A 25,581-nucleotide genomic window follows, 5' to 3' on the forward strand; every position below is an offset into this window, starting at 1 on the left:
ATTTCTTCAGTCTCTCACTGACTTAGTGTTTACCTTTGAATAAGACCTTTATGGTGTAATATTTTAAGTTCTTATTCAAGTGTCTAGTCCTCTAATTCCATGAATCTACTCAAACTAGAAATGATGTAAGCAAAACACGAATCAGCTGCACTTAAGCATCTAAAAATAATTAAAACCTGTAACAGGCTGCTGCAGCCCATGTGGAGCTCCTGAAATGGGAGGGTCAGTAGGCCTTTGGTCTTTGATTCTCAGTCACTTTGATCCCAGTCACTGGCAATCTCTAGCTCACATCTCCCCCCAATACCTCTTTGGCACAGAGGTTTTGTATGATATCCTCACAGGACATGAAATCCTGCAGCCTTGCACTGTTGGTTCTGCTAACATAGGTAATCCCCCCAAAGCTTCTAAACTGTAAACATGCCTCTTCCTGGAGTACCTTCTGTGAGGAATTTGCATTGAGGTTAACAATTCAGAGGCTTAAAAGATTCAAGGCCCCAGACACATCTCTTTTCTCCTCAGGGTTTAGCTGAGAGGGCTCAGGGCCAACATAAAGTTTGGGCAGCTGGTGGCCTTGAAGGAAAGAGCTAGAAGATGCATTGGCCAAGGCTGACCCTGATTCCTCCGGAAGCTGGTTAAGCTGAGGTTCTCACCTTGGCCTCTGCACAGCAGGGCCTCTGCTTGGCCTGTGCCCCCCACCTCGGGGGCAGACGTGATGGCAAATACCTCAAAGGTGCTTCAGCATTGCAGACTTGCCAGGTGATCACAGCTCCATCAGTAGTTGCTTTTCCCTTGGTGCTCTGGCAGGGAGCCACCACACTGCCACTCTCTGTTTACCCCTTGCCTGCCCACAAGGGCCCCTGCCTTTGCTGCTGCCTGACAGTAAAGCTGTTTTCATTTTCATTGATTTCAAACACATACTACTCTTTGTTTGGGACAGTGCAAACACCAAGCAGCTATAAGAATAATAAATTGAATCTTATACTTGAATTATCTCGTAACTTGAGTTTATATTCAGATTTTGGAATACAACTTTATTTGGCAGGATGTTCTCATCCTACTGCTTTTCTGCCAAGGACATCCCTCTGGTCTACAGCCAGCTTTTCTTTCTCCTGTTTCCTCTACCTATCCTCTTCTCTCCTTTATAATCACCAGCTCCTTTCTGTCATCAGATGCAATCAGTGATCTTTTACCTGATTATCATCTCCTCATAAAGATTAGACATGGGAAGCTGATCCACCAATGGTCACAATCATCTCTTTCTTAAAATACTGAAAATAGTGTGCAGTGATATCAATCCCACCCAGTGATCAAAGGAAAATCGTGCTCTGCAAATTCAAGTATCTATCTGCCCCATTCACCCTTAGAAATTAAAAAAGACTCAGATAATCAGTAAGTACAACATACTCACATTGAATATAATGCAGTAACAAGTTCTAAAATCTATTAGATATAGCCAGAAAAACACATATTTCACATTTTATTTTACATGCTATATATTTTCCATATGTTAAATACTATTTCACGATCTAATGAACACAAATATGAAATAAATGTATTTTATACATACTAAAATACTTGATTATTTTAGGTAGGGCAAAATACTTATGTATTTTACGTTGATATAAAGATATTAAACTGTAGCTAGACTTTATATTCCTATATGAATATTTTCATATATAGATACACATTTTAGCTGAAATATTGTATTGCCATTTTAGAGCTAGACTGTTTTTTTGTTGTTGTTCCAAACGTAGTTACATTATGACACACCATGTTTTTCTCTTACCTTTCAACTGGATAAAGCATAGTATTAAAAATACAAAGTATTGAAAATGTAATGGCTGGATTATTTGGATTTCTTGGTAGTGTTCCACATTATATACATATTAAAAGCAAATAGACTTAGCATGGATAATGGTATTTTACAAAGAATACCAAGGAATTAGGGGATATTAGCCAGAGACTGAAGAGCTCTGCAATATCTTTGTGAGTTTTGAAACTGGGCTATGTCTGCTCTTCTTACTGGATTTCTGCTGCTGCCACTAATGTCTGTCCTAAGTGTTGTCATTACATCTTGCAACTTGCTAAGCCATGCATATTTCAGTGTTCCTGGGAGCAGAATTGTAAAGGTTATGCATTGTTAAATGTGTCACTGATTCACATCCCATTTCCCTCAGCACAATTTTGTAGTAGCTGTCCATTCAGCCTCACAAGGACAAATAAAAGGGGGTGTTTTCAAGCAACATCCATCTAAAGGATGAGAAGTCATAATCTCTTGGCAAGTGACTACTTCAGTGGCAGAGCAGTTTGCTTTGCAACAGTTACAAACCAGTTTTTTCTAACCCTACGCATAGCAAAGTTAATTACTGCAGTCAGCAGTTTGGAACAATTAATTTCTACTGTGATGCTTTGGTTGATGTAGGAAGGAAGAGATTTGTCCAAATATACTAAGACAGTTCCCCCAAACCCTACTTTATTTCCTAACTCAACAGAAAAATCTTCTTGCTTTGTTATGACAGAGACAAAATATATAAAAAATAAAAAGTGAATCTTACTTAATCTATATATACTTGTCCTTAAGACCACATTTTAGTTCCAAAGACTGTCATATGACAGGTAAAACCTTATGCAAAGTCTTTCGGAAAATGAAATAAAAGATGTATTTTTATTCAGAAGAACTGCAAGTTATAGAATTATGGCCTTTTGGCAAGGCTAGAGAAGATTTTCAAGGTTAATTTTGTATTAAATGAAGCACCATGTCTCTTACCTGCTGCTTATTTTATCTCATCATCAGTAGGTAGAGGTACTAGTGACGTAAGACAGCTTTAAAAATAATTATCTGGTTGGAAATCCCCTTGAATTGTTTAATCAGAATGAAATGCCATTGAGAAGAATGGACAATTAATGTGTACGCTTTACCATGGATTATCAGAGAACATTTAATCCTGTAGGTCAGAGCAGAGCAGTAGATGCTAGGTTCTAGCAAAATTTTCAGGAACTTCCTTTCCCCACCCTGATTTGATTTCACAGTTCCCATAGTAATTGCTACAAACAAGTTAAGGAAATTAACCTGAGCTCTACTAAGATGTCATCAGGCTGCATCTGTGTGTGGTGTTTAATAGGACTTTATTTGTTGGGAAGTTTCCACTCTTTGTCTTCAGCTAAGCTCCTGGTTTGTGTGCTATTTCATAAAATTGCCCATACATAACTGAGTATCTGAGCCTCTCTGTTTAAAACGCTTAGTGTGACACCAACTTTGAGTTTGGATGGATCATTATCTGTTGTCTATATCTTCATTTGGTACACATCTGACAGATGAGGAAAGAAAAAGGTTGTTTCTATCAGGGTACACCCATAAGGCTAGATAGCTGAAAATATAAGATGGGAAAAATGAGTTAGTTCCTATTTACTTTGCTGATATTTCATTCTCTTTTTGTCCTCTATATGTTAACTATTCCTCTCCCCTCTCTGTTCTGCCACAAGTCTGGAAACATTTTTCTTCTGGACCTCACCTACACCTCACAGTACTATATTGTGTATGACACTGGTTCTAAGAAGCAGACAGACACTGAGCATGCAATGTCAAGAGGCACCATGCAATATATGCCTCTGAATAAAATATTATTAAGTTCAACTTATGAGCCAAGCCTCTCTATTCATCTTGGCTGATGTCTGTCTAGTGGAGTACGAGGTATAGGAGGGAAAAACAAGTTTCTCATTTTCCTACTTAATAGCTATTTTGCTTCAAAGCAATGGAATATCAAGAAAAAGCAAAGCCATTTCACTGTTGTCATTTAGCAGAGCATGGCACTGTATGCTTTGCTAATCTGTGTGACTCAGTTATGCAGAACTCATCAATTCTATTTTATAAACAACATGGACAATGTCTCTTACTTTATTTAAGAGATTACAGGATCCAGGTTCCACATTCTTGACTGCTGTTAGTGGAACGAAAATTAGGGCACAGACTTTTTCTCCATTTGAGAACACACAGTCTAAGCAATATATGTCCAGATTTAACATAGGTCTAAGCAGCTTCTTTTTGCATCAATTCTAAATAATTAATAGGATCTGTGAAAATGAGGCAAAAGGTCACCTCTCTAGCAGCTGAGCTGTGAAAGTCACTGACTTGTTTGATAAACATGGGCACTGATTACTTCACAAGGCTGTCTTCAATCCTTTAGGTATTCTTACGAATATTTAAATTTTTAATTTAACTTCTAATATACTATATTTTTAGTATTATCTCTCACTACTAACAGGAGGATATAAACAGAATCAGATTTTTTTTTTAGAACTAAAGTGCCATAAATTTATATCAGAGGAGATTTTTCATGTCAGATTTTTAAATCAGAGAAGCTGAGGGAGATTTATATGCAAGTATCTGTAATTTAGAATATGTGGCTTGGCAGCCTCAAGGGAAGAAGAAGTAGTTTTTATTAAGTTTGTTTCAGTATCACAGTCTAAATGTAACAGTCCTATAAAAGTAAAAGACATAGGGGTTAGACTTGGAATAAATGCCAGAATACATAGTAAATATAATTATGTTCTGAAAACTACTGCAATATCTGTACCGACACAGTTCTGGGTCCATGAGGATGTGCTTGGTATTCACACTATTGTAACTTATCTCACAGGAATAAAAATTATACTGCTTGATTCTTGGAAGGTGACTTCCAGTAGAACAGCAATCTTTAAAAATGGAATAATCAGACAAATGCATTCAGTGGATCAGAAGCATAACTTCATAGAGGTTGATTAAAGAATTAGACCAAACCACTCCCATAAAACCTCCACAAGGATTGAAACGCAACCAGGTAAGCAAACCAAGCCATAAGCCTGTTATCATTTTCCCTTAGTAGGATCTACGGAGAAGTTCAGAACTCCTTAGGAGCCTTCCTAACACAGTCTCTCTATGGCATGGTGAGGAGGCTCACTTTCTCTCAACAGGTAAAAACTATCTGTTTTCAAGTGACAGGTATGGGAAGCTGAGCATTATGTGTGACTATCATGTCACTCTTTCTGACTTTCTGACAGAAGATGCCTGAGTAGAGAACAGATACTTTGTATGCATTTTAACTTACAGAAAGCAAAAAAAAATAAAAATCTCATAATGAAATGGCTATAACTGTCTTACAACCAGCTTCAAGAGTCCATGTAATTTGTCTGTATAAAGCCTCCCTTTTGTTCTTTCCTTCATGGCATGTGAAGGAATAAAGGTTGAAATTATTTGTACAAGGCACACTCCCATCTCAGCAGATTCTGCTCTCTTCTCTCTGCACATGCTATAATGCCAGAGCATGCCCGATTAATAATGCTTTTGGGAGAGGGGGAGTGAGCTTTTCCAATTTACTGAAATGGAGTCTTTTTAATTAAAAATTGGCAAGTACAGCCCTCCTAAGAGAGATCTGGCTGACAACTAAAGTCTTGTAAAAGCTATCAAAGTAGACTCTTGCAAATATATAATGGACACGAAATTATTAAATGCAACTGAAGAAGCCAATGACCAGTGTACTTCTATGCATGAAACAGCTGTGAAGACCTTACATTTCCTAGAAATTTTCCCTAGATATTCTTTGAAACTCCCTCTGAAAGAACTAAGGCATCCAGACAGATCTTGAAAGTCTCCAGAGGAGGAGACTCCACAACCTCTCTGGGGAGTCTGTTCCAGTGCTCTGTAACCCTCACAGCAAATAAGTCCTTCCTCATGTTGAGGTGGAACTTCTGTGCTTGAGTTTGAATCCATTGCCCCTCATCCTATCACTGGGCACAAGTGAAAAGAGCTTGTCCTTGCCTTCTTGATGCCCAGACCTCAAGTATTTATAGACATTACTTAGATCCCCCCTTAGTCTTCTCCTCTCTAGACTGAAAAACCCCATGTCTCTCAGCCTTTCCTCGTAAGGCAGGTGTTCCAGTCCTTAATCATGCTTGTAGCCTCCATTGGACTCTCTCAAGATGATCCCTGTCCCTCTTGAACTGGGAGCCATGAACTGGATACAATACTCCACATGAGGCCTCATTAGGGCTGAGTAGAGGGGGAGGAAAACCTCCCTCGATCTGCTGGAGACACTCCTCCTAATGCACCCCAAGATACCATTGGTTTCTTGGCCACAAGGGCCCTTGTTTTTCTCATGGATAACTTGTGGTCTACCAGGACTCCAAAGTCCTTCTCCACGGAACTGCTCTTTAGCCAATCACCTCCTAACATATACTGATGCATTTTGTTGTTCCTTCCCAGCTGCAGGACTCAGCACTGGCTGTTGCACTTGCTACAAAAACAAAACAAAACAAAAAAACCCCAACAAAACCAAACAAAACCAACCAACCAAACAAAAAAAGGCAAAAAAGACAAAAGCTAGTTTCTGCATCACATGCAATCAAAGTTTATTAGTATCAAGTAATTCTATTAAGTCATAACAAACCTCTTTGAAGACTCAATACCTCCCAGTGAAAACAAAGTGTTGGCAATATATCTTTGTATTAGTGCAGAAAACTTATTGTTCCAGTATTGATTTCCCACTATTTGAGTTAAGATTTTCCCATGCCTCTATGCAGCTGTACTAACAAGAGGAATATGACCTCACTGTGTTCATTTACACAGTTTTGATCCAGGTGACATCTTCGATTTCCTGTTGTCTTGACTGTGCCTTCTGTAAGTGTTGGCTACTGGAGCTGAACCAATAAATATGTTATACTTGCTAAAAAAAAAATAATAAAATTGGAATAAGGGAAGAAATTAAAGTCTCACATACTTCACTCTCTTCCTGCAGTACTGTTGGCTTGCAGACAGTGGAGGAAACTAAGGGAACTGCAACCTCTCACACCTTTGTTTTCCAGTATTAGCTGGCATTACAAAGTAATTTGTGACCTTTGAGGATCATAGCCTCTGTTGTGACAGATTCATGATATTTCCTAAGTAATGCAGAGTAATGCTGTCTCTACAGGCCAGTACTGACAGTTTCTGATAGACCCTATATGTTCAGTCAAGCTGCATTTTGCTGTTCTTTGGATAGTCCTGGGAATTGTGTTAGAATGACCATCTACTAGTGTTCCAGTGAATAATGACACCTGTAAGAGAGGAGTAACTTGATTTCAAGCATGGAACTTGAAATGATCCTTTTCTCATGCCAGATGAAAATAAAGACAGTAACAAGACTGTACATCACAAGATTCTATCAGGATATGGATACCAGCAAAAGAAAAAAACTACATGGTAAACCCTCTTCAAAGCTGAATTACAAAATGCCCCTTCCTCTTTCTCTGTATCCAGCTGACAAGATGAAATATCTGGCAGAGGCTGTCCTCAGGAAATGTTAGCTGCAGAGGCATGGCAGCTTATGAGCTTCCACTTTTTGAGATTTGCTGGTTAGATCTTTCAAAATCAATAGCTATGATAACTAAGGTGTGACTGACTCCCAGATCTGATTCTGAAGCAGCATGTGACACGCTGCTTTAGAGACTCACCAGAAACCTTCTTCCTCTGCATGTTGCTCGGCAAAGTGCTGCAGTATGACTCACTAGAAAACTTGCAGCTTGCTTATCATGTAAACATGTTTTCTGGAGCTTTGACACTAAGTGCTTTCCAGATAATTTTCTGACAAATTGCCATTCTGTACAAAGAAAACAGCAATCCCCACTATCAAGCAGCAAACTATTTCTGCTTTTGTTGTTATTGACTGTCATACCATTAATCACAATGAAAAATCTTTTGAGATTTTTCATGTTCAGCAACTAACATTTACTCCTCTGGGAGAAAGCTTGGTGATGCTTACCATTAATAACACAGTGTGTATTTTTTAATGTTCCCCCTAAAATGCACCTCAGACATAGTCTCCCTATTAAAGATGAGAGGAAGAAATGGTAATACAGAACATCTTAGAGCAATTGCTAATCCAGTTTTCAGAAGCAGCCTCTCATTCTTTCTTGTATATCATAAAAAGTCTCAAGCCAAAGGAACAGAAATGCACAAAACTCAGAGATGCTAGACATATTTTTCTGCTAATGTCATCCTGAGATGTCCAGTTTGCTCACCTATGGAATAGACACAATTATTTTCTAGGTACTGTGGCCAGCAGGACTGATGCACTGTCTGTCTGAATGATAAGGGGTTGGCTGTCCCACAGCACAAAAGGGACAACGGGCTCCTGCCAACTGGTTACCAGACATTTCTACACCACCAACTCACCACCAGGACAAATGCATGCTGACCAGCAAGGTGGCTCCCATGCAGAGACAAAGGCAAACCAATCAAACATGAGATTTTCTAAAAGTAATGTTAAGCAAATGCAACTAAAAAAACCATCAAAGCACAGTTTTTAAAAGTGATGTTCAGGACTGCAACCTGAAATAAACAGTTCATAATACATTTTATTGTCGTCTATATCTCATAATTAATTTTTCTTTTCTCACATTTGATTTAGTTGCCTTTATCTCATAGTTAATTACTCGTGTTTCAAATTGTGTGACTCATATACTTGAACTCCCCGATATATATACAATTTCCTCGCAGAAATCGGAGCACTGTGAGCAGAGCTGCAGGTTCCCTGGCGTTCTGCTCATGGAGCTGAAGGTGGTTCTGCTGACCGTGCTGAACCGGCACCACCTGCTGGTTGGAGTGCATATGTCCTGGCAGTCAGGCAACAGAAGCCAGTTGTCCCAGATGCCCTCTGGCACTGTTTACTGATATCTAACCTACCTGAAGGAAAGGACAAGCTAATAAGGCAATGCAAGTCACACATATTCTATGTCTTTAAGTAACTCTTTATATCTGCGTGCACATATACTTAGCAGTTAGATCCTCTGATGCTTAAAGAGTATGAAGGTACATGTCACTTTTTATATACAAGGCTCCCTGCAGCTCCATATTAGTCAATGAAAAGAATATAACTGAATGATAAAATGGCAACATCCATTGCTCAAGTTATTTATAAGTCATGCATTCATCTTTATGTATAGGTCTGTCAGGTTTTTTCCCCCCAACATAGAAGGAAAGAAAAAACAAGTTTTGGTGCTTGTTCTTCCAAAGAACCATGCAAAGATTAGCTAAAGATGAATGGAAAATAGTGATAGAAGGGAAAGGCTGCACAAAATTGAGATTTAATACAGCTTGAACCGGCACCACCTGCTGGTTGGAGTGCATATGTCCTGGCAGTCAGGCAACAGAAGCCAGTTGTCCCAGATGCCCTCTGGCACTGTTTACTGATATCTAACCTACCTGAAGGAAAGGACAAGCTAATAAGGCAATGCAAGTCACACATATTCTATGTCTTTAAGTAACTCTTTATATCTGCGTGCACATATACTTAGCAGTTAGATCCTCTGATGCTTAAAGAGTATGAAGGTACATGTCACTTTTTATATACAAGGCTCCCTGCAGCTCCATATTAGTCAATGAAAAGAATATAACTGAATGATAAAATGGCAACATCCATTGCTCAAGTTATTTATAAGTCATGCATTCATCTTTATGTATAGGTCTGTCAGGTTTTTTCCCCCCAACATAGAAGGAAAGAAAAAACAAGTTTTGGTGCTTGTTCTTCCAAAGAACCGTGCAAAGATTAGCTAAAGACGAATGGAAAATAGTGATAGAAGGGAAAGGCTGCACAAAATTGAGATTTAATACAGCTTTAAATATAGCTCATTCCTAAGAAACTGTAAGAAGATTAGAAAGAAATTTGCATTAAGGGCCCCAATATTTTCTCATTTACTTTCCTACAATGTGAGTGCAAATGTATGTGAGAAATGCTATTGTTCTGATCTGGTGGCATTATGCTCTCCCTTTGCATTAATATGAAGTAGCATAGAATTAGACAATATCAAATCCAAGTTATTAAAGACAAAACTCTGACAGATACAGTGAGTGGAAATATTATTTTTAAGAGAGATAAAACTGAGCTGAATACCCTTCTAGTGCCTGACCCCCAGAAAAATCTGTATCAGGAAAGGATTTTGTACCTTTTTTTTTCCTGTTGTGTTCTAAAGATAACCCAAAGTCAAGCTGTAGCAGAAGGCCTTGTAAATAATTTTTTTTTAACTTATTTTTTATTTCAACAAAGAAGCCCTGCTCTGGCAGGAGGGTCAGACTAGATGATCTTCAGAGGTCCCTACCAGCCCTCACCACTCTGTGTGGACTCAGTGAAGTCCAAAATTCATTAAAGGACCACTGACAGCTAAGCTCCACAACTGAAGTTTCCCTCTCCATAGGCAAGTCAGAGAAGTAGGCAGGGTGACACAGTTGGCAGAAGCCCACTTTTCTCCTACTTTTTGTGAGAGAGCTTCTGGCACAATCTCAGTATTGATGGAATCATTGTTATAATACCATGTGTTCAATTTCTACGATTCTTTTCCTTTGGAAAAAAACCAAGATGGAATCAGTCTCTGAACCATCTGCAGCACCACTTCATCAATAAACCTATTTCAATAACATGCCATAACTTATGTTCAGATTCAAAACTCTTGAATTTTGAAAATCTGGATGCAGTTTTGAGTCCAGCTGGCAGATCAGGCCATCATCTGCTGAAAAAAAAAAACAGTGTCTGGAGACAGAAGCTTGGCTTTCAGAGTGGCTTTCTTTGTTATGTGTTTAACAACAGTGAAAAAATTGCAGCTTCTGTTAACTTCTCTGTCCCAAATGAAATCTCAGGGTACCCCCCAGGGAAGCTCTTGAGTTTGTTAATATTGTAGCATTGACAAAGACAGATAAACCTCTTTCATTCTTCTCTATTTTTGGCAACTAAATTTTATCTCCATCTTCCAATCCTATGAATCATGCCTTCAAATATACTGTTAAATATTTATTTGAAAAGCCACCAATTTTAAAGGATTTAATTTCTAAGAGTCAAATGAAGTGCAGGGGATGTCACAAAACTGAGAGGCCACTCTCAGTTTTCAGAAATTTGGATAAAGATGTTTGGTCTCTGTTTCCAAGACATCTAACACAGTTTAATGCAACTGTTTAAATTACCTGACCTAAACAGAACAGTAGAGAGGAGTCAGCAAACTTACAGTCACATAAGGCTCAGGCAGGCAGATGCCTGGAACAACTCTTTTATTATACAAAGAAAGGTAGAACTGTTCTACCACGTTCTGACTGTTCAGACGTGCTACAAGTGTTCCAAGGCCCATTGCAAATTATTATTTTCACATTCATATAATCTCCTATTATCTCTGCTCAGTCACTTTGAGGCAGCCTAATCTGCTCCTCACTGTACAGACCATTTTATTCTAATTACTAAATAATATTTCCCATTTGGATTCTGATATCCAGCAATTGATTCATTAATTTAAATACAATTTCTGCACGCCTGACTAAAAAATGACATTTTGCAGCCAGGGAATTTAAACACTTTCCCAACCTGGAAGATTAACCCATTAGGTGTGTATGTGTGTGTACTTACGTATAATTATTATTGCTATTTAAGGCAATGGTATAAGCCACAATAACCATCACTGAGAATGTATGAGTAGTTGTCATGATAATGACCTTAAGACTCTTTTTCTGCTGAATTACTAGTAAAAATCCATTGATGAGGCCTAAGTTGCAAAGCACTTACCCATCTGCTTAATATCAAGCAGTTCTGTATTCAGTGGGATGGATCTAGAACTTACCTAATTTTACAATAATATTAGATAGTGGCTAATTAGTAATGCCTACCATGTATTCCCTCTTATGAGGCCATAAGAATAATGTGAGGAGACTTGCAATATTGCCTGTAGAAAAAAAAAGGTCAACTATAATTTGTAGCAATTAGGTGAATGAATATAGAGACTGTCTTGTTTCTTATTACCACACTTACTTAGCACTGGGCTATATTCACAGAATCACAGAATGGCTAAGGTTGAAAAGGACCTTAAAAATTACCAAGTTCCAACCTCCCCACTATACGCAGGAACACCTCACACTAGACCAGGCTGCACAAAGCCTCATCCAACCTCTCATCTTGCTCCTCATCCATCCCCAGGGAGAGGTCCATGCACTCCAGCTGGTCTTTGACATAGAAGGCAACACCCCCACCTAATATTGCCTGCCTGTCCTTCCTAAAGAGTTTATAACCTTCCATTCTGATGCTCCAATTGTAGGAACCATCCCACCAAGCCACAGTGATGTCAGATCACAGCCTGCAGGCACACAAGCATCTCTAATTCCTCCTGTTTATTCCCAATTTGCATAAAGGCATTTAGGCTGGGCCTCCAGTGAAGGTAACTGGCTAGCTGGAGGGGCTGAGATTTCTTTATGCTGCACTTCAGGTGCTCCCCTGTTGACCTGCACCTCTATTGTAGGCTCTGAGCATCTGTTACTGGTGCCAGCATCAGAATGAAATTGATCAGCATGGGATGAATCGAGGTTTCCTCCCCACAGCCTCATCAGTTTAAAGCCCTCTTCACCAGTTTGGCCAGCCTATGTCTGAGGATGCCCTTCCCCTTTCTGACAGGTGGATCCCATCAGCCAGCAGACCAGGTTTGTCAAAGCTGGTTCGATGATCCAAATAGCCAAACAAATAGTATTGAAAATTTCTTTTGAACTTGGAGTTGTTATTTAATTTATCATTGTGCATTATCTCTCATTAACATCCAATTTTGCACTTCATTTTCATCCATATATGCAGCCTACTGGGGTACTCCTATGTCAGCACATAGCATACCACATGGATATCCACCTAACAAGCTAGTAAGGTGATCACATATAAATTATGACTTCTACAAGTCAGAACTGGTATGTGTTATGAACATAAGCAATGGCCAGTTTTCCATAAGAATAATGATTTCGTGGAAATGTAGATCTCCAGAAGATAACATTTCCAGCAAAATTTGCAAACTGATCATTTCTCTATCAGGAAAAGCAAGCTATGGTGTTTGTTTGAGGTCTTTATTGACCTAAGTAGTAACAGTGCCCCAGGGGAATGTCTCTATTTATGTTTGTACCCCCCTGAAGGAGAACTTTCAATGAGATTAACACAGCAGCTCATATAACTGAATGTTATAGGAAAAAGGGAGATAGAACATTATCAATTCTAAATGTGTACAAAAACATTTGTTTCACAAGAAATGCTGGTATTTCAGTTTTTCAGCATTCCAGATTGATTTTTGATGAGCACAAATTTGGAAATTGCAAAATTTCCCATGGGAGAGAGAAAGAATTTTTTATTTTATTTCTTAGCTGTCCTTAAAGAATTAAACATGAACTGAAGGGAACACTCGGAAATGTGATTTAGAAAGAAGTTCTGTGCTGGCCAGAAAATGAGCACCAATTCTAACATTGGGCATGCTTAGCCTGTATCTCATAGATTATATGAGTTATATGAGGTTGTAGGAGGTCAACTAGGTCTACTTACCTAGCCTTCCACCTGCTTTTGTATGCCATTTTTCTCGAGATGGCCTTCTGGCAGCAGACTTTAGGCTAGATAAATTATTCTGATTGTGACAGCCTGCACCTGGCTGCCTACATCATTCTGAGCTGCACTGCTCATGTGCTACACAGTTTCAAGTGTGCAGATAACTCCCTGGGAAAGAATGTCGGCCAAGAACAGGCCACTTGTCACTGCCAGAACTGTGAATCCATGAGCAGAGAATTCTACCTCTGCTTCAAATTGCCTGTAGGCTGGAGAATAGCCAGAAGTGAAAACCATCCCTGTTGGAGAAACACACCAGTCATCCTTTTCTCTAGGGCAGTAACATGGCTATTTTCCCCCCAGGGAACAGGATGTTCTTAAGCCTAGTATTTTGGTCAAACTGAATCCTCAAGAGATTTAAATAAAAAATGCATTGCATATATTGAAAGATGGGACTCAGTGCAGCTAAAATGGGAACATGGGAATGTTAAGGCTTCATTAATGAAGATATATGGTATTTTTCAGCAAATAAATCTGTTTCCACATAACTGAATCCTGAAGGGAAGCTGTTGATGAGTTTCTAATTCTGTCCATTTGTGCAAGAAATTAAAAGTTCAATCAGTGTCATTTCAAACACAACGTTGGTAAAACTTATGTGTCTTGCAGATGGCACCTTTCTATCAGATATATCACTGAATCCAGGAATGCAAACCTCTTTAAGCAAGAAGTGAGCAGATGTTGTAACCGAATGTCACCTAGTATCAGATGTCATTTAGGGCTGGGGGCACAGAAATACTAATCTCATATTCCAGCAGTGGTTTTCCTGGCAAAAATCTTGAAATCAGGAAGTGATGAGGTTTATCTTTCCACTTGTTTTACATGCAGTCTTGCTTAGATTAAAGATGTGGTAAGTTCACCACCAGAAGCCAAATCATTTATTTCAAGCTGTTATTTGGTCTTCTGAGAAAGACCTTAGGTATGCAGAACTTTTTAGTTTGAGAAATAGGTTGCTAATAGCTGGCACGGGTCTTCAATTACATTGGCCATAAACATTTTTATAATAGTAATGGAGCAAACAAAAGCTGCTTCTTGCTTTTATGATTACAATTTCTTTCAAGGCTTTAATAGTAGCTCACCTCTGAATGAGTGCATTACCTTTATTTTATTTTCTTTTTGGTTAGTAAAAAGTGGAAGAACTTCTGCACTCTCCTGAGAAGACTTTCAGAGCAAAGGCTCTACTTGCGTAGGATTTGCAGAAAGGAATGATCCACTTAAAACTCCTTCAGTTTATAAAATATTTATCATCAAAGAAAGGGAATAATGTTTTGTTTTTAAACTATACTTCAAGCTTTCATTAATTTTCCAGCTTTATATAATTTTGTATTAATTGTATCTCCTGGATGTGAAAATACTCTACTTTCTCTAAAAGGACTTCTCCTCTGATAGTTTGGGCCCTGTTTGGAAAATCAAGCACAAAGGAGAAGCAGTGTTGACAAAATCATAAAAATGAACAATGGCAGCATTCAAATGGCTATCTTTAGGGTATCAGAGTTACCAATTCTCAGATATGAAGAAAGGAAGTACATTCCACTGCCCAGGTCAGATTGATCTGATTGACTCAGGCACACTGCACTGTCAGAATTACCTTCTGAGGCTTCAGCTTGCACTCCAGAGAAATACTGGCCTTGGCCTTTATTAACAAATTAAATTAAGCATATTCTGGCAAAACATGGGATTAAATTTTATACAAAAATACCAAGTTTCAGTTCCAAAACGAGGAAAAGGAAAGCCCAGTAAGAGATAGATAAAATTTGGCTTCAGATTAGGTGTGAACTTCTGCTGAACTTATTGCCTGCAGGAAAAAAGCAAAAAGCACAAGGAAAAAAAAAATATATGCAAAAAGCAGACTTCTTTTTTTCAGAAAATGATATTTCTGTAAGAAAGACAGAATTATTTTTTAAAGCCACAAGTGGAAATAGCCAGTTTTTGCAGTGCTACAGTGCTAAATTGATTAGAACACATGCTCTTAAGAGCACTGGACTGGAACATAGTTGACTTGCTGTATTTCAGAGCAGTGCAATGTCACGAGATGTTAATGCAGCATCTTGACAAGCATCACATTTTTATTTCCACTTGGATTCATGTGTTGTAACATGGATCAGAGTATTCATGTTGGATTCCTCAGTGTTGAACATGAGAGTTTCAGACACTGATTCATGTTCTTACCTGAAAGCATTGCAACTGCAATTTCATGTCAGCTTCAGTCTCAAGAGGAAAGAAGGTTCAGCAAAAGCACAGAAGCTCCAGCCAAAACACAGTAGAAAGAAATAGCAATGAAGGAACAATCAATTGGAAAAAAAGGGCTTACAAAGGTAGTAAGGGAATTTAATGATCTCCAGATCCTTGTCTTTCATTCTGGTAAAGAAAATCCAAGCAATCAAAGGGGAAGTTATCAGTGTAAAAAGCATTCCAGGACTTTTTTGTGTTTTGTTTTTTTAATGTAAAAAAGAAAATGCTACATTTACTATAAACACAATGTTAAAAAATAGCTTGAAAAAAATTGGTTCAAGTGGATATTAATAATTTTGCCCAGGTCACAAAATGACAGTCAATGTCTGTTGTATACATGCATAAAGAAAAGATCAGAGGCATATTTTATAAAATAGCAGAATATTTTATCTGCCTCATAGACTCATGAATATTTGAATTGAGATTTTGTGACTGAGAAAGCAGTTTGATATCCCAGTTTCCTGTTATTTCTGCCAGTAATTATGGAGTTTTGATGCTGTCGAATAACTGTTAAAATTAAAATTAAACCTATATTCACATTTTAAGGAAAGGTACAGCATTGAAGCAGGGTTCTTAAACGCAAATGAGAAGAGGCAGACCACAGACACACATGAACAAACTGTTTTTATAGAGTTTGTTTGTCTACAACAGCTATTTATACAATGTAAAAGGAAATAAGACTAGTCTGATATTTTTTGTCATCACTGAAATTATGGGGATTAAATTATTCCCTTAGTTGAACATAAGATCCTTCTGCATTTTAATCTCATCCTCTCACTTTTAATCTGCTTTGTTCAAAGTTGTAACATGGAGGCAATCAGCTGTCACTCCTGAGTAGGGTAAGATACAGAAATTAAAAATAGGACCCTCAAGATTTATCAATTTCAGTGTTTTACTCCTCAGGCAGAAGGATGACCTGCCATTGATATTCTACACTGGCATTCCTAATGCAGTGACCTTTTTAAAAGAAAACCTACAAATAGAATCTTTGATATATACTTTTGGGTATATTTAATTTACTTTGGGTATAGTTACTCTCATTTACCTCTAGCCTTAGTAAAAATAGGCTTCAATCTGTGTTAATTATCTTGGTTTCATCTGTTGTCTGTAGTGAGACAAGAACTACCCTCTTTTAGATTATAAAGGGAGAGTGAATGACTAGATACCTCATAACAACTAAGTGAAAAAAAACCCACACCCCACAACCCCTTGTCTCTCTTTCTCTTTATTATTGCAGTGTTCACACTTTTATTCACAGTATTTCCAAGGATCAAGAGTTACTGCATATAGGACAGCCATGTAACAGTCCTTATCCAAGGCTCTTTGCAAGCCAAGTATCAGCTAAAAGACAGCAAGTGGTACATGGAGTGACCAAGAACAATTTTGGCAAGGAAAGTAACAGTACTCTGACTGGAGAATTTAATAATTATTTAGTAGATTTCAAAGCTAGCATCCTGCTGAGGTATTTGTATTTCTATGGCACTTGCACAGAGAGAAGGACATTGCTGCAGCAAGTCATAAATGGCTTACAAAAATATGATTTTCTTTTATAGTCAGTGGCCTTGAGATTTTGTTGTTGTAATCAAACAACCCAAAGCAATCCGGAATATTAGATTCTGCACCATGAGATCACCTCCAAAACCAACCAGTTCATCAAACTGCCTTTTGCCAGCCTATTTGGATGAACAAAGATTGAAAAACAAGCAAGCAAACAAAAAATAACAAAAATGTCCCCACATAGGCACACCAAAAAACCAACAAAAACCCCCAACAACATAAAACCAAACAAAACCAACAACAACAAAACCACCAAAAACCCAAGGAACAAGCAAACAAAAAAAAGGAAGGTGCTTTGTTTTTTCAGAATGTAAGTCAGTGGATAAATTAAAGTGTAGTCAACACAAATATTTACTGCAGCTGAGATTTTGCTAAAATTGGCCAAATTTTTGAGAGGTAACAACACTGGTATGACAGTCATGTGAGTAACCAGATCTTTTGCTTTAGGTCCCAAGTTAATACATTAACATTTATTTTCCCTTTTCTGAAAACTCAATTTTTTTTTCAGTGGTTCAGTGTCAGAGACTGACTGGAAAACATTTAATGCATTAAAATGTCTTTATGGCATCCACATTATATACACAATCTGAAATGCACATCCTAGGAGATTTCAGCAAAATGTTTGGACATGCTGGAAAATTCTGCACAGGGGATGGTCTCTGAACAGGATAAATCTATGACACAGATGAACATGACTGCTTTGACTGCAAAAGTCCCTTTATTTCTCCTATTGGAAGTTATTATTTCCTTATCACATTCTCCAGAAGGCAAAGAATTGTACTGGTGTTCTTGAAAAGCCCTTAATAAGATTCCTTAAAAATCTTAAAAGCTATAAATATGATTGTAGAGTTAGGAAGTGCAAACACCAATGAGGAAACAGATTATCAGAAGGCCATTTTTCTTCACATTGACATGTTTTATTAAAATATTCAAATAAATAGGTGTATGTGTTTCTCTTTATCTTCTTTTGAATTGCACATTTGGATCTCATTTGGAAATTATGCTAAAATTAAGCAAGAATCAAGAAGGTGAAAACAATAATATCATTTTCTATCCACAAAAACTGGGATTTTAGATTCTAATCATAAAATTGAAAGTGTAGATACCTACCTGCCCTGCTCACAAAATTATCTCTTAGCTCTTTTTTTTTTTTTTTTTTTCTGGTCATACAACCAAACAAAAACTTCAAAGAAGATATTCAACTTGTATAAGTACTTGTTGCACAAACCAGAGCTGGAAAATCAGGTACTTGTGAAAAAGTGATCAAATTTCTAGTTTAGAATTTGAGCCTAGAGAAGAGGAGGTTGAGGAGAGACCTCATTACTTTCTGCAATTGCCTTAAAGGAGGTTGTAAAGAAGTAGGGATCGGTCTGTTCGATGAAGTTGCATGTGACAGAAGATATTATGGCCTCAAGTTGCAACAGAGGAGGTTTAGTTTTGGTGTTATGAAGAACTTCTTCACTGAAAGGATTATCGGGCATTGGAATAGGCTGCTCAGGGCAGTGGTGGAGTCACCATTCCTTGAGGTATTTAAGAGTTATATAGACAGAGTACTTAGGGATATAGTTTAGTGTCAGTGATAGGTCAATGGCTGGACTCAGTCAGCTTAAAGGTCTTTTCCAACCAAGGTAATTCTCTGATTCTGTGATTCTAGGAAAATTTCATATGGCAGAGCTAAATGCAGTTTAACACAGAAAACCTAATTAAAGCTAACTCTAATATTGACCTTCGGTAGGGCTGTCTGAATGGGCTGACAATAGTTACCTACATCACACAGCTGTTGCTTCCACCAATAGAACAGATTCTTCTAGGACTGGATTGGAAATTGAAAGTGATTAATCTCTCCTAAGTAGACCCTATCTGTTCTAGTGCATATTCAGCCCACAGAAAGACTGGCAGTCCTCACTGTCCTCTTTATCTCCATCAGGCTTCCCTTTCCCTGCTTTTGTAACAGCAGCTTCGTGATCATGGATTTATAATGGCCCAATAACTGAAAAAGGCACAGTGATTTCCTTTTAGTGGAAGAGGAACATCAGCACAATCTAGTAGAGACTATCTGCACAGGAAATCTATGAAGGAAAGAGGATCTAAACTCCATCTGAATATCTCAAACCACCAACCAGATCACGGTCAGCCTTTTTCACAATGCACTTTTTATTTTAAAGCAAGATCTTCTAGAACACTCACACTCGTAGGTGGTATCAGTGCTGAAAAAATGCATAAAAACTGTCAGAGCAAACTATTTTACATAGTATTTGTTGCATAATTATAATCTAATAGCATTCACTGATTAGATAAAGCAGACTCATATTAGGCTCCACTAAATTTAGTCACCTTTAGTTTACTTGTATTGGCAGCAGTCACATGTTGTTAACAAAGTCTACTTGTTTTCTTCCCATTCAAAGTACATCCCAAACCTTTATTCTGTTTTTCTTTTTCTTTTTACAAAGTTCCTAACAGTCTAACAGTGGAAGTATTCAGAGAAAGCTAGGAGCTTGCTCTGAAGAGAGACCATCAGTCTTCCTCTATTTGTACATTTCATTTATGTCCATGCAGACATATTTTAAAACCACAGACAGAAAAACATTCAACTTTATATATATATATATATTTATTTATTTTTTTAAGCAGAGCTACAGGAAGAAATTATTGCACATTATTTCACCTATAATCTTTCTGGTTGGGGTTTTAAATTATTTTTTTAAATGGAAAAAGTAAACAAAAGATATTGCAAAGTATTTAAAACTGTCAGTTAAAAAAAATCATTGTTACCTTTCTTTTCTCCTGCTGTAGGAGTAGATCAGCCCACAGGTGTTGTGTAGGGCATTTGGCAGCCTCATTTGTTTAGAAATGAATCTCACTTGGAAAAGAAAAAACACTGAGAAGGGGAGAAAGATCATCCCAGAGAAAGTAGTAGAAACTCAGTTTCAGCAAATCACTTAAGCAGGTGCTTATTCAAATATGTGTTTCAATTTGAACAGGTGTTTGTATTCCATCAAAGTAAACTGGTCTCAAATATTCCTCAGTGCTGTGCTAAAGTTGGGCTAGAACCCTGATTAAAGCCTTTTTGGAAACACATTTCTGGCTTCTCTTTCAAGACCTTTGAGAATTTTGGAGCCCTTACTTATGTGTTAACATCTTCAATGAATGAGAACATTTGCATCCTCCATATGACATCTCACTGGCTGAATAAGAAAATAGAGGTTAACATTTAAAAAGGTAAATCAAATGTAAAGTCTTATCTTCTCCTTATCGAGAAATGCTGTCAAACTGAGTTTTCATTCCTCTAGCAAGGTGTAGCAGGATGCTCCATCTCAGTGTGCTTGCCTCAGTTTCCCTTTGTGATTTAATTGTTCTCTGTCTCTCAATTTTACAGACCCAGGTCCTGAAGCAGAAAGATTCCCATGGGAAAGGAAAGGACTTGGCAAGCTCTGAACTGGTAAAAACCTTGAAAGTATAAACAGAAGACCAAAGTGATGTGTATAACACCAGCTGCTCTCTGGAGCTGAAGAACACAGAGCCCAGCCCAGCCACAGCTAGGCTGAAATGGAGACAAAATACCAATTAGCCTTCTTGGGTTTTTTCCCCTGGTTTGTTTTTTTTTATTATTATTATCCAATGAGAGATTTTGGAGGTATGGCTAAGTCGTTAAATGACAGCAGTCAATCCACTTTTTTCTATAAAAGTCTGGTCCCATCTTTGATCAGGAACACTCCTGTACACTTTGCCTAGGAGGTGTGCTGAACCTTCTCCTCCCAGCGGTGTCACCTGTGCTAGTGATTACTCCTTAGAAGTTGAGGAACAAGGAAAGGGATACCCAGCTGTGGCCATAAAAGGATGAGAGATATTAACTCCTTATATGTCTTTATTAGCCAGATTTAAATATTAAGAAATCTTTTACTGTTAAGTTCTAGATCTTAAAGACTATAAGATACTTTTAGATAATCACAACTATTGCTTTATCACCCTGCTTAGGTTTATTTTAATAATTGTTTTAGATTCAGTATAAGGCCTATTAATAAGTTGCTAGCATTTGAATGGTTAACTTGTGCCAACTACCTGACTCTTAGTTGTGCATTTTATTTTTAAGATACTTTTTTTGCATTACTACTTCAACATGCTACCTTAACATCCCAACACCCATACAATCAGGTTGTGTTCCTTCTTTTTTTTTTGGTCATTAAGACCCCAGTGCTATTTGCAATAAATCATTCTTATCATTGAGTCACAGATAAGCCTGAAAAGAGATGTTCTCCCTTCTTGGGACCAGTATAGGCCTCTCAAAATTTTAATAAGAGCATGCATTTGAGTTACAGCACCCTACCCAGATGTCACTGTTAGTAACCACATTTGGCCTGAGAGAATAGCCCATATCTCTTCTGTCATTACAATCAAGAAAAATAGCGTATTTTATATTTTCCTAACCTCTTTGCTGGCTCAGAATTACCACATTTCTGTGACAAATTAGAAACAGCTCTTTACCAAATTCCCAGTTCTAAATGTCTCAGATAAATTGATATGACTTATCCCTGAGTGGTAATGGTACAATTAATACTGGTAAAAAGTGTACTGGTAAAAAATATGTCTAGTAAGACGTGCCTCTGCTACAAGGAGTTTGGTATATTTGCATGAAAGTAACTGGGTAAAAGAAAAAAACCTTTATAAAAGAAATACAAAGATGGAGGAAGGAAAATTAAATAACATTACAAAGTACAATGTCTTGGACTTTTTTATCAATTAAAAAATATTAGGAGGCTTGGGGATGTTGTTTGCACACTTGGTTTTATTTCTGATGTCCCAGTGATTTTTGCTGTTTGAATAATTCAACCTTCAGAAATCGGTGGGGGCTTCTAGCTAAAGACTACAGGATCATCAGACATAGAGATGATAAAAATGGCTATAGTTCTTCTGGATCAGACCTCCTTCATCAATAATTTACACATACTCAGAAAGATCAGATTTCTATTTTGTAGAGTATTTTAGGATTTTTGGAGTTGAAAGGCACCATACAAATGTTAGCTCTTACCACTGCAGAAAGGCGATCTTTATTATCACAGTATGGGTAAGTGCTATAATTAGTGCCAGATAGCACATTGCTACTATTATTAATTTATATTGCTGACAGTGCTGAAATTATCTTGGAGGGAAAAGCAAAAATTGTCTGATAACTTATTCCTTATTCTGATCCCTAATTAATTGAGTGTATAATCCCTCAGAGACATACACTCTTTTGCTGAAATATTACAGTAGTTACTGTTAGCATGAACGCCAGTGTACTGTTCTTGACGTGCAGTGGGACACTGAATATGACGTTGTAGTCTTTTATACATCTACTTTCCCTTTAAATTTCAGCTTCAGCTACTTGATCCATAAATGTGTCTCTGATCTGCTGAGCAAGGTGTGGTCATTTATGTAGCAGTCATAATTACTGTGACATGATTAAGAGGCTTGAAAATGTTTAAGAACATTTCACAAACTCAGTTTACTTTTTCATCTCTTTTTTGGAAACTGCATATGGTTTTTGCACTTGAATAGTCAACTGGGCATTACAATGTTTACTTGCCTGCAAGCAATGTCAGTTTACAATACACCATTTATTTTCATTCCAGAAAAGCGCACCCTGTCCAAGGAAAATTTCACTTGGTCAGCACTAAAGAACTGAGAAAAACTCAGTATGACATAGGCAACATGTAACAGAACTGCATCAAAGTCTGCATATCTGGCAATTTCTGGATTTCACAGGTTTGTAGAGAACATTCAACACATTTTGCCCAACTGGTGATTCATGAGAAAGGGGTATAATTCAGAAAATAATTAATTTACTCTGAAGAAAACTCATGTAATAATAAAATTCAGTGGATGCCTTCCTTTATCTTAGCCCTAAAGCATTAACAGCACTTTTGTCAGTGTCTCAGCACCAGATACTTATGCTTTGTGAAAAATGGCTGGTTTTAAATGCTCACCACTATGATTCCTGTACTTGAAGACATAAATAGTTTCTCAAACTGATATGAATTGGGGTTGAGATATTCATGGAATAACACGGGATGCAGGTTTATCCTTTCTCTTAAAATGAAAAGGAGTACTTGTGAATAAGTTGTTTATATTTCCTGAGGGTTTCCAAAATGCAACATGTGAATCAGTATTCTGCATAGAATGCATAGGGCTGTAAAGACAACACAGATGTAAACCAAAGGAAAATTTCAGTTTAGTATTTCCTGTGAAAGAAGTGATTTTTCCTATTGAACTCTTGAAAAATCATTTAAACTGCTTTGAATTTTGCCATACAGTATTTTAAGATATCATCATTCATTTCAGTTTTATGAAAACTGAAAATACGTTTGGCTTCTTTCGGTGAAGTTTAAAAAAACACACTTTATCATTAATATGCCAGATATCGATAGAAATTGGTGTTGGTGGATAGAAATATTGGTATTATTTATAGAAGCTGAGGAAGTGTATAAGTCCATCCTAATCTACTGAACTATCCTTACAACTTGAAGGACTGATGTTTTCCAACTAATTTTTTATCAAGTTTGGTTTTTGCTGTGCCAGATGAGATGACTTCCCTGTTTCTTCATGAGAGGTATTTTTCCATTTAAAGAAATCTCTAGAGTCAAGGCCTTAGACCATATAGTCATACAGAATGCACAAGTTAATCATCACTTATAAACAATTTTGTGACAGAAACAGACTTGTCCTTTGTCGTTTAGAAGTGCTATGAAAATTTATCTATGTATTTCATCCTTTTGTCATAGATAAGACATTCCTGACTCTGTGAAGTTTTTGCTTGCTTGTTTGTTTTTGTGCTTCTGCAGATTCCCGAGAATAATTTACTTAAGTTATAACTGAAGTTGAGGTTATTACTTAATATCCAATAATAATATATTTTTTTCCAAATTTACTTTCACATGACTCTGATGTTCCACACACATTGATGGTAGGACTTTTATGGCATTATAGTCATGTAGATAGATTTCTGCCATGTTATATGTTTCATATGTATGTGCAGACCAAACATATGAGAAATCTATCCATATTGTCTTGTAAATTAATTTTAAACACGCACTTCTTTCACATTCTACAGTTTGAGGTTCCTGTTTCTCCAGCTTGTTTCTCCAGCTTTTTTCTCCACCTGAAGCCACTTTTTTTAAATGCTTTTAATAAACATGTTTGCATTTATGTATGGCTCAGGAATTCCTACACTTCAGTTCATTGTGCAGTGATAACAGTAAAATTGTAGCAGATTAAATTTCCCAAATTGATTCTAAATTAAATACCTGATCCTATTCCTAGTCTTTTCAGGTGCCTTAGTATCCTTTGAGAGTGTTTGCAATTTCAAAAAGTCAGAAGCAGCAGCAAATCTTAATAATACCAATATTAACCCTTTGGCTCTGGTTAGTAATGAGGATATTTAATAAGAACAGGCACAAGTTCTTGAACTACCCTATTAATAAAATCAATTTGTTTACAAAATGCATGGAAACTACTCTGCTTTTTTGGTGACATACTGTATCTTCTCTATGAGACTGCTGTTCTTATGCTGTGCAACAAGCAATCCAATTTGATATTGCCTATTGTGATTTGTGCTAACACTCCTCTACACTAATCTTCTTAATATCTCCTACATTCATTTATATCATAAATCATGCCACTGCATTCTTGCATTCTTACTTTCCTGCAACATATGTTCATGTGCATTGTTTCCATATCACAAGTGGAGATTAATTTTCAGTTGACTTTACTGGTTTGGGGCAAATTTCTGTTTTTTTTGCAATGTATTGAAAACATTTCCTTTCAGGACTTACTTACTACCAAAAATGTAAAAAACACTTCATTGTGAAGTGTATCTCATTTTTTTCATCTACACTTCATTAGCATGCTCTGTAACATCACACCACTTTAAAATATCCAGGAAGTTCTGTAACAGCCAATCTAATATCCAGATGGACAGCTACTATGGTCTGCCACAGGATCAGCAATTCAACCAGTGACATCAGTGCTCTTGATCCCCTCACACTCCCACCAAGGTAGGGAAGGAGAGAGATAAGGAGAGAGACTTTCTGGATTGAAAACTAAACTAGACAGCTTTAATTAAATACTAATGGTAAAAGAAAATATGTACAATTACATACAAACTTGTTCAGGAATGTGAAAAACCCTTTTGCCTGCCCCATCCCCAGCAACTCCCATGGCATCTCCTTAGTTGGGAGCAGTTCTAAATGTCCCAGAGCTGCCGGAGAGATCGGCAGAGCAGACAGGAGCTGAAGGGAGAGTAACCTTCAGTTAAGAGAAAGCTCAGAAAATTCTGAAATTCACAGCTTGGGAAGAGGCCAGGGCAAGGAAATAGTTGTATTTTTTGGAGCTTCCTCTTTCTTTTTTAGTGTTACCAACTAAAATATAACTT

Source organism: Chaetura pelagica, unplaced genomic scaffold (genome assembly GCF_000747805.2).
Source record: "Chaetura pelagica isolate M959 unplaced genomic scaffold, ChaPel_1.0 scaffold55, whole genome shotgun sequence".
Lineage (NCBI taxonomy): Eukaryota > Metazoa > Chordata > Aves > Apodiformes > Apodidae > Chaetura > Chaetura pelagica.